Source organism: Stomoxys calcitrans, chromosome 5 (genome assembly GCF_963082655.1).
Source record: "Stomoxys calcitrans chromosome 5, idStoCalc2.1, whole genome shotgun sequence".
Lineage (NCBI taxonomy): Eukaryota > Metazoa > Arthropoda > Insecta > Diptera > Muscidae > Stomoxys > Stomoxys calcitrans.
Window position 1 is genome coordinate 85826036 of NC_081556.1, and position 13632 is coordinate 85839667.

A 13632-nucleotide genomic window follows, 5' to 3' on the forward strand; every position below is an offset into this window, starting at 1 on the left:
CTGCTTGATAAAATCACTTCTTGTTCTGATGATATAATGGCGCAGTGGCAAACTATTGCCCACTTCATGGAAAATGCCGCGAAATCCGTACTTGGGTACCGGAAGCCTCCTCCAAGAAACCCATGGTACGACCAAGAGTGTCGAGATGCTACTGAAGCCAAGAATGCGCCATACAGAGCAACCCTGCAATCAGTAGCAAAGCGGCAGATGAAGGGGAGGTATCTGGAGAAAAGGAGAGAGGTGAAACGTCTATTCCTCAGAAAGAATAAGGAAATGGAAAGACGTGAGTGTGAGTGAGTTGAGATGCTAGTGTCCGACGTTGGCGGCGAAGAGGGTACCGCGGAACCAGTCAATGATGATGGTGTAGAATGTTTACCTCCTAGTCAGAATGAGGTCCAAGTAGCAGTGATCAGACTAAAGAACAACAAGGTAGCAGGAGGCGACGGGTTACGCTCTAAACTATTTAAGACCGGCGGCGATACACTGTTAAGGCGTTTGCATCAGCTTATCTGCGCAATCTGGCTAGAAGATCACATACCCGATGATTGGAACCTCAGCATACTATGTCTCGTACACAAGAAAGGAGACAAGACGGAATGGGCCAACTGCAGAGGAATAATTCTACTCCCCATCGCATACGAGATACTCTCGAGCATACTGTGTGAAAGATTAAAACCTAAAGTCAATGAGATAATTGGGCCCTATCAATGCGGCTTTGGCCTTGGAACAGATATTTACACTGCGCCAAATCGTGGAAAAGACATGAGAAGGACAAATCAATCAAATGCAAAGCCGCTTTTGATATCCCTTTACGTTCAAAGGTATTCCAAGTCATGTCTGAGTTTGGTATCCCTGCAAAATTAATAAGATTCTGCAGGATGACACTTGATCTCTCCTAACCATTTAATACCAAACGGGGTTTCCGACAAGGAGACAGCATTTCTCTTTAATATTCTGCTAGAGAAGATTGTACCAGATGCATATGTGAATAGATATGGCACACTAATCACAAGAGAACACATGCTACTCGCCTATGCCGACGACATCGACATCGACATCATAGGTCGATCACCGGAAGTTGTAACTGCTGCCTTTGAAAAAATCGAATGGGTCTGACAGTAAATGGAGAAAAGACGAAATGGATGGTTTTAACTGCCAAAGCCCCTTGTACAACTGAACAGATAAAGAAAATGGAGAAAGTTGGGAACCACAACTTTAGATAGTCAGTAACTCTGTCTACCTGGTATGCATTCGCGCAGGTTTTTGAGGGAATTTTGTCTTAGCCGAAAATCCTTTGAGCAATAAAAAGTTTAGACTCCTTTAAGTCGCCAGGCCCAGATGATGTATTACCGGTTGATTTACAAGCTGTGACCGACAGACTAGCCTCTTGTCTTAGGGAGATATACTCTGCTTGTATCAGCATGTCGAATAAACTTGTGGGATGGAGGGACACAAAGGTCACTTTCATTTCAAAAGCAGGAAAACCGTACCATACGTCGTGATATTCTATTGTATGTCGATCTAGCCATGTCCGTCCGTCTGTCTGTCGAAAGGACGCTCACTTCCGTAGGAGTAAGGCTAGCCGCTTGTAATTTTGCACAAATAATTTTTATCAGTGTAGGTCGGATGGTATTGTAAATGGGCCATATCGGTCCATGTTTTGATATAGCTGCCATATAAACCGATCTTGGGTCTTGACTTCTTGAGCCACTAGAGCGCGCACTTCTTATCCGATTGAAATGAAATTTTGCACGACGTGTTTTGTTATGACTTCCAACAATTGTGCCAAGTATAGTTCAAATCGGTTCCTAATCTGATATAGCTGCCATATAAACCGATCTTGGGTCTTAACTTCTTGATCCTCTAGAGGGCGCAATTCTTATCCGATTGGAATGAAATTTTGCACGACGTGTTTCGCTATGACTTTCAACAACTGTGCCAAGTATGGTTGAAATCGGTTCATAACCTGATATAGCTGCCATATAAACCGATTTTGGGTCTTGACTTGTTGAGCCTCTAGAAGGCGCAATACTTATCCGATTGTAATGAAATTTTACACGACAACTGTGTCAAGTATGGTTCAAATCGGTCCATAAACTGATACCTGATCTTGAGCCTCTAGAGGGCGCAATTCGTATTCGATTTGGCTGAAATTTTGCATGACGTATTTCATGGAATCTTGAATTCTTGAGCCTCTATAGGTCGTAATCATTATCCGATTTGTTTGAAATTTTGTACGACGGATCCTCTCAGGACCATCAACATACGTGTTTATTATGGTCTGAATCGGTCTATAGCCCGATACAGCTCCCATATAAATCGATCTCTCTACTTTACTTCTTGAGCCCCCAAAGGGCGCAATTCTTATTCAAATTGGCTGACATTTTACAAAGGTTTCCAACATATAATTTAATTGTGGTCCGTACCGGACCATATCGTGATATCGCTCTAAGAACACAGCAAATCTTTTCTTTTATCCTTTTTTTGCCCAAGAAGAGATGCCGGGTAAAGAACTCGACAAATGCGATCCATGGTGGAGGGTATATAAGATTCGGCCCGGCCGAACTTAGCACGCTTTTACTTGTTTTTATTTATTTATTTTTTTCTTATATTTATTTAATAGAATTTTTTTTCTATTTCAGATGCAGAACAAACTTTGAGATTGTAAAACGAAATTTTGTTTTCATTTGTAAGAAACGTAAGTACAAATTTTACTCTCAACTTTTTTCAATTGAATTATCTAACATTCACTTGATATGGTTGTGTTTTCAAGGAATCTTCAGACATTTTTTCTATAGAAACTCCTTGTATATGACTACCTTGCATTAGTGTATCTGAATTTTATTATTTAAAACGCTTTTAGGCAAGAGCTATCACTGCTTGTAACACTAAAAGCTTACAGAATAAGTGCTTAGGTATTGTTCCCCATATCGAAAATGAATATAAATTATTTCAATATTTTTTTTTTTTTTTTTTCATTACTATCAGACAGGCCATGGAAAAGCTTAGTCTCTTTCTCTTCTTATATAAATGTCATCAACTTTACGCACCATTAATCAATGACCATCAAAGTAGCGATAGTCACACTCTCCTTTTTTCCAATTTGATCGATGATCCATTAAAAGACTTTCAAGAATCAACAACCGTCCATGACATACAACCGCCCAGTGGCTGCACTGGCATATGATCGTAAATTACAACACTTTATTGATGAAATTCTAAACAAAATTCCAAACAAGCATAACAAAGACATAAACTAAATATTTTTATATATTTTTAATAAAATCATTAAATAGCCAAGGCGACATTAATCATTTGGCATAATTATCGGCCACTAAACAGACAGTGATCGACCGACCGTCTGGCCACCACTAACCACTTTTACAACTAACCCAACCCAAGTGTGAAGAAGAATTTCCATTTTAAGTTCCCATTTTTTGGTGTCTTACCTCTTCTTATTCATGGCCCAACTCTGGTCAACTTTTTGTTTTTGGCTTTCTATTGGTGGGGGTCTGAGTAGGATACTAAGTTTATGGCTGATACGTGATTTTACAATTTTATTAGTTCCATTAGCGTCCAATCATGGGGCAGTGCGGACGGTGGGCATACAAATGATGTTGATAATAATAATAATTAATCAAATGCACATGTAAACGAATTACTTTTGAAAATGAAAAGCCTCTCAAGGAACGCATACATGAAACCAACTGGAGTTGATGTAACAGAAGACTAGAATTCATCTCAAAAGTTGCCAAGAAAACCAGTTCGTGTCTTTACACATTCCAATGCAAAAGTTGGAAGTACTTAAATCTGCATGTTTTTATACCCTACACTACCACTGTGGCACAGGGTATTATAACTTTGTGCATTTGCTAGCAGCGCTTAGAAGGCGAAAAGCTAGACCAGCAATGCCCGAAATGAAAACGTGACTGTATGTGTGAAGTACTCTCTTTAAGATTTTTTCATTCTCTCTTAATGTAAAACATAATTTTTTGGGCTAAATAGTTGGTGTTTTGCAGAAGTAACCACAAGATAAGAAAACTAAAACACTTGTTTAAGCCTTACAAGCGTTTAATTATAAAAAAAATCATTGTTTTTAAATAAAAACAGAAAAATGATGCGTATACCCCTGCGCATGTTCATTCCACTTTGGCCAAAGCAATTGTCTGTAGCGCATGTCACATAAAAACGAAGTTAGCTAGAAACACACGCACATATACCATAGAGTTCGCAATATTGGGAAAGAGGTCCGCAGACTTTTTAACAGAGGACTTTGTAAAAACAAAACATGCCTCCTGGAAGCTTTTCTGCGAACAGGTCGATAGTGTTAACGACAACGCCAAGATAAAAAAGTTTCTCTCAAAAACCCATGTCCAAACTGAAACTTTAGTAGACGATGTAGGAGCGAAGGCAGAGACAACGGAGGACATGTTGAGGCTTTTAATGAAAACCCATTTTCCAAAGGATACAAACAGACTCGCGAAGACACCGAAATCTTGGAATAATGACGTTGATCGAAGGTTTATAGTAACCGAATTTATGGTGAAGGAATCCTTGAGGAGCTTCAAACCATTTATGTCACCCGCACCTGATGGAATATTTCCGGCGTTACTACAGAAAGAGGTAGACTATCTGGCGCCTCGTCTGGCCAAAATTTTCACAGCGTGCCTAGGCCTGGCAGGAGACAAGGGTGGTGTTTATACCTAAGCTCGGCAAGGCAAGTTATGCGACACCAAAGGCCTACAGACCCATAAGCCTTACGTCCTTTCTACTCAAAACCATGGAACGTATTGTGGACACCATGATAAAGAATATGACATCCAGCGAACTGCTCAAATACGAGCAGCATGCCTATGTCAAGGGTAGGTGCAGACTGCCCTGCACGAGGTTGTGCATAAAATAGATGAATACTTTGATGCTAAAACCTACACACTGGCGGTATGCATTGACATCGAGGTGACTTCTAACTATGTGCGGAGCGACACACTGATCCAATCCTTAGACCAGTATCGGGTGGACCCGGTCCTGAGAGAGTTTGGTGGACTGCTATGAGGAAAAAGTGCAACATAAGGACCATACAACAGGTTCAGAGAACATGTTGTCTTGGCATAGGCGGAGCAATGAAGACCACGCCCACAAGGGCACGGGAGAATATTCTAGATATCCGACCTATTGACATATAGAATCAGTGTGAGGCAGCCTCTGCGTCTATGAGACTTAAAGCGATGGGAGAATGGATTGAGGATGGATTGAGCTCATACCATCGCGGTATAATCGAGGCGACGATAGGAAATCTGGAAGGAAGGCAAGAGGTTTTCGATTGGATACCTGAGATGAACCTTGAAGTCGAGTTTGAGGCACTGCTGCCATCGGCACAGTCTTGGATTGACGGAACCATAGTACTGCCATCTGGAAGATTATTTTATACGAATGGATCAAAGCTAGAGGACAGAGTGGGCCTGGGGGTTTACATTGAGAACCCAGGTACTGAGATCTGTTTTAGATTGCCTGACCATAATACGGTCCTGCAGGCGGAGATCCGGGCGATCATGGAATGCGTGAAGTGGTGTGGTGCTAACGCAAGGACGACGAGTGTGAACATCTTTACCGACAGTAAAATTGCCTTAAGGGCAATAACAAACAGGACGGTAAGGCCACGAACAGTCTTACAGTGTAAGAAGGAGATTAACGTCTTCTCTGAGGATGGGGAAAATCCGCATCGTTGGGGTGCCGGGCCATAACGGAGTAAGGGGAAATGAAAGGGCAGGCGATAAACTTGGTTAACCCGAACCCTTTCGTGTCGACGCTGTCCGAGTTAAGGGAGTGGGCGGCGAATGCGCATGCAACATTGTGGAACAGCGAAACGGTCGGTAGGACGGCGAAGATCCTATGGGTGGATCCAGATCGCGAAAGACAAGGCTATTGCTGAAAGGAAGTTAGAAGGAGATCAGTATAGCTATTGGTATCATAACGGGACACATAGGACTACGAGCTCACTTATGTGAAATCGGTGCGGCAAGTGATAGCATGTGTAGGGCATGTGGCGAAGATGATTAGACGTTGGAGCATTGCCCGGCTTTCGCGTCCAACAGATACCGGCACTTAGGTGGAGACACAATACCAGATATTTACCAACTTAGGGGAGTGGTATTAAAAACAATAAATAAAATTTTCTTTTTTAGAGGTTACTTTATAGTTTTAAGAGCGTACAACAAGCCGATTGCTGGCGTAGGTGTGCGTCCATACTAACATGGGGCGGATTTATATCTGCACCCTCTTCCCAACCTAACCTAACCTAACCAAACCTAATTGCCAATGTAATTAAATGCTCATGAAATGGGCACTAATAAACTCTTTTTGAATGGTGTTATCTCTGTTGTGTGTTGTTGTTTGATTTTTGTTTGTGTTTTGGCAAAGAATAGAGTCCGTCGGATTTCGCAATAATTTAATAGGCATTTTCGCTGCGAATAAAGTCAGTACTAGAATTTAGGGCAAATATTATAACATTTTTCAATTTTTGTTTGTTTCTCTTTCGAGACGAGCTCAATGAACGTAGATTTTCTTTGCAAATGGAAAAGGGAAGCCAGAGTTCGCTAGACACACCAACCACTAAGGGAAGCGTTTCGTAATTTGGTTTAGAATTACTCATCAGCCTTATAAAGTGTAAACGCTTCAAGGACCGTACGTTTAACTTGTACCGAATTTATTGCGCGAACGCCTCTATGATACAAGTAGCACATTAACAACGCTCGACAACCCTGCATGTTAGCTGTACTTTTCCCAATGCATGAGTTTTCGTGTAATGGCAGATTTTCTTGTCTACAAAATTACAGTACTCCCATGATATACACATGATTCTGTGCACGTGTTGAAAGTTGTATTGATGGCTTCGAAAGCTAGATAATGGCAACAGCTTTCGCTGTTGCTCCATATGGTCTGGTTCGAATCCCGACCGGGCTTCGACGAATTTTTTCATATTCAAGTTTTTTGCCTGTTAGGGCGAAGGTCGTGGGCTCGATTCCCGCCAGAAGCCTTGGTCTATCGCTACTGTGGTATCAAAATGGACTTAAAATTGTCTCAGTGAGTCTGTAAAGGACTGCTACTCTTACCTAACCTAACCTAGGGCGAATATCATTTAATTTTTGCAATTTTTGTTTGCTTCTCTTTCGAGACGAGCTCAATGATCGGGGATTTTCTTTGCAAACAAAAAAGGAAAGCCAGAGATTCCAACACACAACAACCATTATGGGACGCGTTTCGTAATTTGGTTTAGAATTACTCATAAGGCATATTAGGTATGAAGGAGTGAGCTTGCCATTCGTTGCATGTGCACTTATTTTTACGGTGGCTTGCTGACATCCTCTAGTATGGTGCCGGTAAAAGTTTTGAAAGTTTTATTTTTTTGATCAGTTGTAAGGCATTCGTCAAGAAATAGATCCGAAATCGTCTACGAATTCGATCCCAATTCGGTACGACGCAAAATTTCACTTCCATTTACAGAATGCGCAAAATACTTGGGTGTTTTGCTGGACATGAAATTTAACTTCGCATCCAACATTTCGGAAAGGGCAAGAAAGGCCTCTCTTGCCTCTCAACGAGATGGCTGAACAGTTCAAAATTCACCTGTTCTGGGTGCCGGGCCACAGAGATATCCCAGGGAATTGTAAAGCGGATGAGCTTGCGAGATAAGGAACTCCATAACACATTCCAGGGATACTGAAATCTGTGGGTTTGCCTCTAGCAACATGTAAGCTACGTTTTCAGTACCAGTCCCGAAGGACAACGAATGATAGATGATCACAAAGAAAGGACTGTGAGCATTCCAAAACTATGTGACCTAATCTAGACTTGAAGAGGTCTACTGCTTTGCTGTCGTTGGCTAGAACAAACTTCTCATTCATTGTGTCCGTCAGGACAGGTCACTGTCTATTCGGAAAACATGCTGACAGACTGAAGGTTGCCAGCAACGACTTTTGCAGAAGCTGTGACTAGAAGGCATCTTCCTTCTTCTGTTCCTATGGTATCACAATGAACGAAAACGTCTAAGTGAGTCTGATGGCCGACATCCACTTAATTCTAACCTTCCCTGCGGACATTGGTCCGATATTGGTACAATATGGCAGTAAATATTCCATGTGCACTTATTTTTAAGGTGGCTTGCTGTTGTTCTCTGGTGTTGTGCCGTTAACTGTTGCCTAGAAGTTTTTGTTTTGTTTGGTCAGTTGTAAGACAATCGTCAAGAAATTGATCCGAAATCGTTTAGGAATTCGTTCACAATTCGGTACGACCTACAATTTCCCTGGAATTTTGGTCCGACATGGGTCCGATATCGGTAAGATATGGCAGTAAATATATCAGATTTCGTTCAGCCGTGTCGTTCTGACAACATGAGAACCACTTCTCTCGTTTTTTGTTACCGATGTCAGATGATTCGTCCAATATATTTTGCATCCGATATAGAAGACTGTAGCATCCACAATTTTGGTCGGATCTTTTCAAAATTTTGAGTGACGTTTTTTATTTGACGTCCTAATATGTGTGCGAATTTCAATAAAATCGGTTCACATTTAGATATAGCCCCCATATATATTGCTCTCATATATATCTTCTATCTGCTATGGCCTATCGTAAGAAAATCTTACAAGGTTCTATTCGATATTTCAATGGGTATGCAAAATTTAAGTCTGACTAGATATGAAGATAAGTTCTAGTGTAGGCTGTTATATAGCCGGCTACGCCCAAGTCTTGTTTTTCCTTACTGGTTTATGCATAGATTACTGGTTAGATTTTAATTATAATGGAAATATTAACTTCCAAATTGCCAATTAATTGATTCCTTTTAATTATTTAAAAGTCAAAAAGTATTCAATAAACCATTCATAATAAAAAACAAAGTTTTTGATTGTGAGTTAAAACTTAGTTTTTAATTGTGAATGACTTATTGATTACTTTTGTGACTTTCAAACTACGTTCTTAATTGTGAATGTGAATGACGAGCTTCCATGCTTAACAGGTAAATACCCAATGCTCGGGTATTTATTGAGTATATACCCAATTAATTCCTTTTTATGAACTACACCACTATTGTGGTACAGGGTGTTATAGCTAAGTGCGTTTGTTTGTAACAACCAGAAAGAAAAGAGCTAGACCCATTGATAAGTATACCGATCGACGCAGAATCACTTGCTGATTCGATTTAGCTAAGTCCTCCTGTCTGTCCGTCTGTCTGTTCATGTTCATTTGTGTATTAACTACAGGTCGCAATTTTCATCCGATCGAATTGAAATTTGGTACAGGCATGTTTTTTGGCCTAGAGACGAAGCCTCCTGAAATTGGAAAAAATCGGTTCAGATTTGGATATAGCTCCCATATATATGTTCATCCGATTTTAAGAAAATATTGCAATAAAATGGTCATTTGTTAACCGATTATCTCGAAATTTGGCAGGTAGGATTTTTTTACAGCTGTCCGATTTTCGTTTCTTGAGCCACTCCAAGCGCATTTATTTACATAACTTACCAAAATTTCGTACAACGCTTTCCTCGACAACTACCAAAATAGCTAGGACGTTTGATCGAAATCGGTTCAGATTTAGATATAGCTCCCATATATATGTTCGTCCGATTTTGACAAATATTGCAATAACAAGCTCCATTGTTAACCGATTCTCTCGACATTTGTCAGGAAGGATTTTCTCTCGACATTACTGGTGAATTTCATAGAAATCGGTTCAGATTTAGATATAGCTGCCATATCCGCCCGTCTGTCTGTCGAAAGAACGCAAACTTCCGAAGGAGTAAAGCTAGCCGCTTGAAATTTTGCACACATACTTCTTATCAGAGTAGGTCGGTTGAAATTGTTAATGGGTCATATCGGTTCACGTTTTGATATAGCTGCACTTATAAACAGATCTTGGATCTTGTCTTCCATAGTCACCATTGACCGCAATTTTTATCCGATTTGGCTGAAATTTTGCGTGAGGTGTTTCGTTGTGATTTTTTAAACAACTGCGTTAAGTGTGGTTCAAATCGGTGCATAACCTGATATAGCTGTCATATAAACCGATCTGGGGTCTTGACTTCTGCAGCCTTTAGAGGGGGCAATTCTTCTCCGATTTGGCTGAAATTTGGCATGAGGTGTTTTGTTATGACTCTCAACATATATGTTAAGTATGATTCAAATCGGTCTATAACCTAATATAGCTGCCATATAAACCGATCTTGAATCTTGACTTCTAGTGCCACTAGAGAGCGCAATTCTTACTCAATTTGGCTGAAATTTTGCACGACGTGTTTTGTTATGACTACCAACATCTGTGCCAAATATGGTTTTAATTGGTCCATAACCTGATATAGCTGCTATATAAACCGATTTGGGGTCTTGACTTCTTCAGCTTCTAGAGGGCGTAATTCTAATCCGATTTAGTGGTGACCCCCTATACTTCTATGTTTCCTTCCAGACCAACCTACATAATCTGTGAAAATTTCAAGGTAATCGGTTTAGCCGTCTGATTTAGGGGTGTTTTCGGTGTGAGGTGGTCCCCCAGACACTTGGCCCTGAAAAATATCGGCATCGTTCTCTTCTCTCAAATATCATTTATTTAAAACCCATATTGCCATTGGTTTTATGGGGAGTTTACGGGATGAGGCGTCCCCCAAACACATGGCCCCAAAATTTGTTATCCAATTCGTTTTCCAATCTCAAATACCTTTCATTTGAGCCACATATTGCCATGGTCGAAAAATGTCACCCTTTGGGGGGTGTTTTGGGGAAATTCGTATTCTACTCCCAAATATCTTTATTTTACATATTGCGATGGTCAGTGGGGTATTTTGAGAATTTGGTCCCGAAAGTGGGTTTCAATTCTTGCTCTACCCCCCAATTCCTTTCATTTAAGCCCCATATTGTCAATGTCGAAAAATATGTATGATTTAGGGGTGTTTTCGGGAGTTGGGTGGTCCCCCAAATACTAAGCCCTGAAAATATATCAGCAACGCGCTCTCTTCTCATATATTTGAACCCCATATTGCCAATGGCCTGAAAATTGGATATCAAATTCGTTTTCTAATACTTAAACCCGGTTTGGGGTATGGGCCCCTCAAAACCAAGAATATCGAGCTCCACTATCTTGATGACCCAAATTGTCTTGGTGGGCAAATACATCCTACTTGGGGGTTGTTATGGTGGTGAGACGTCCTATAGACAGTTTGTCCCGAATGTTGATGTCAGATTCATGGTCTTCTCCTAAATACCCTTCATTTGAACTCCATTTTTCCATAGTAGCCAAACATGACTGGTTTGGGGGGTCTTTTGGGGATGGGGCGGCCACCCAGTGACTTGGCTCTTAAAATATCAGATTCGTGTTCTACTCTAAAATACCTCTTATTTGAGCCTCATATTGCAATGGTCAGCAAATACTTCCTATTTGGGTGGTGTTATGGGGGTAGGGTGGCCCCATAGACACTTTTCCCGAATATTGATATCAGATTCGTGCTTTACTTCCAAAGACCTTTCATTTGAGCCCCATATTTCTGTGGTCTTAAATTTGTCCCCTTTGGGGGATGTTTTTGGGGAGAGACGGCCTCCCAAACATTTGGTGCCATATTTGGATATCAGATTCGTATTCTACACTCAAATATTTATTATTAAATTTATTTAATTTTTATTATTAAATTTATTTAAGCCCCATATCCCGATGGTCAGTAAATAAGTCCTCTTTGGGGGGTGTTTTGGGGAAGGGGTGGACCCCCAGAAACGTGGTCCCACATTTGGATATTATATTCGTATTCTACTCGCAAATACCTTTCATTTGAGTCCCATATTGCCATGGTCGGTAAATATGTCCGATTTAAGGGGGTTTTGGGGGTTGGGGTTGTCCCCCAATCACTTAGTCCGACAATTAGATATCAGAAACGTTTTCTAATCTTAAATACCTTTCATTTGAGTCCCATATTGTCGTGATTGGTCTAAATATATGTTTGGTAGGTTTTTGGGTGGGGCGGCCCCCTATATACCCCATCCGAAATTTGGATACCAAATTTTTATTTTTAGGGTACTATACGAGAGCACACAAAATTTCGCTTAAATCGCACCACCCGTCTCTGAGATCTGGCGTTTCTACCAATTAGGGTAAGGGGGAGGGTCCGACCCCCCTTCAGATATCAAAAAATGTAGTACTCTATTTTCACCACGGGATCAGTATGCACCATCTAGAAAATCGGTTCAGCCGTTTCTGAGTCTATAAGGAATACACAAACAAACAAACCTACAAACAAACACAAATTGATTTTTATATATAAGAAGAAGATATATTCCAATATGGTCCGATATGGACCACACTTCACAGAAATGGGTGGGAGTCTACTAGTACTCATCATGTTTCAACGAAATCTGATAAAAAATTACCAATTTTTGTCTCAAGACTTTAAGTCTGGGGATCGGTCTATATAGCGGCTATATATAACTAAATTCTGATTTTAAGAGATCAGAAGGTCAGGTTTATATACAAAGAATAAGAAATCATCAAAAATTGTTTGGAAAATGGTTTTATACCCAAGATATCTGGAGAAATAAATACCCCGCTTTCGGGTAGAGATGTGTAAAAACTTTTTGTGTATTTACCCATCGCCTATCTCTATCCATGCAGTATCAGATCGTACGTTTCTCACTTTCCCGCTATGTTTGCAAATCATCGCTACAAAAAGTTAAGGATCCGAATCGATGTTTGCTACTCGGAATCGATGTTTGCTACTCGGATTTGATGGTTTGTCCAGCTTTCTGGATCAATGCCTTCCTTCTGTCACAAAATTACAAAATTTGTTTCCCATCTTCAAATCGAGGGACAAGCATCACGATATTGAAATCTGTTGCTGCTAACCTAACCTGCTGCATCCCCATGTATGAACAAAGATTTACAGTTTTTATTAACACTCTTGAATTTTTTCTTAATTAATTTTATTTGATTAAAATTTAATTTTCAATTTTCCCAAATTAAATGTAAATTTTTTTGTCTCTTTTTTTTAATTGTCGAGCGAAACAAATATTCCCTGCATTTAAATAAGGCCAAATGAGCATAAACAAAAACACATCGTCTTCACCGAAATGTGGCACGTTCTCCAGATATGAACGATACGACAAACAGAAAGCCTGATCCCCCTTAGAACATTTTCAGAAACTATTTAATAGCCTGTCATAATGGCATGGACGTTTTCGATATAGGCCAATGCAGCTAGACCAGAAAATAAGAAACTAGAAAAAACAACAAAAAATATCCAACACAAAAAACTGAAACTTCCTCCCAATGAATACCGATGAAAAAGAATTTCGATGATGCATCGCATGAATTCACATGGAAATGAAATATGGCAAGAATTTGAATTTAAATTTGAGTTTTTTTTTCGATTTGTAGGGAAAATGAGAAGTACCATTTGAAATTAGAAGTTCCAATTACACCAACAACCACAACAACGAAAGCACAACGCACACTCTCAAACTGATTGGCTATGATGCTCACGAAATTGGAACAATTTCTATGGTTCAATTAAATGAACTCTTGATGTGGCATTTCCTATGGCCTAGGAGAAGGAAGATGATGGGTGCCCACCAACAGCTAGCAGCAAGCAATCGATCCAT

At 40.1% G+C, this 13632-nt stretch overlaps 1 protein-coding gene across 1 annotated transcript in view; it reads left to right on the forward strand.

The window, feature by feature from the left end:
• LOC106086400 (uncharacterized) overlaps window positions 1-13632 on the forward strand; it is a gene marked incomplete in the record, with an annotated part of 361383 nt that overhangs the window by 197528 nt on the left and 150223 nt on the right. Inside the window, 1 exon segment of the mRNA XM_059368796.1 lies at window positions 2643-2698.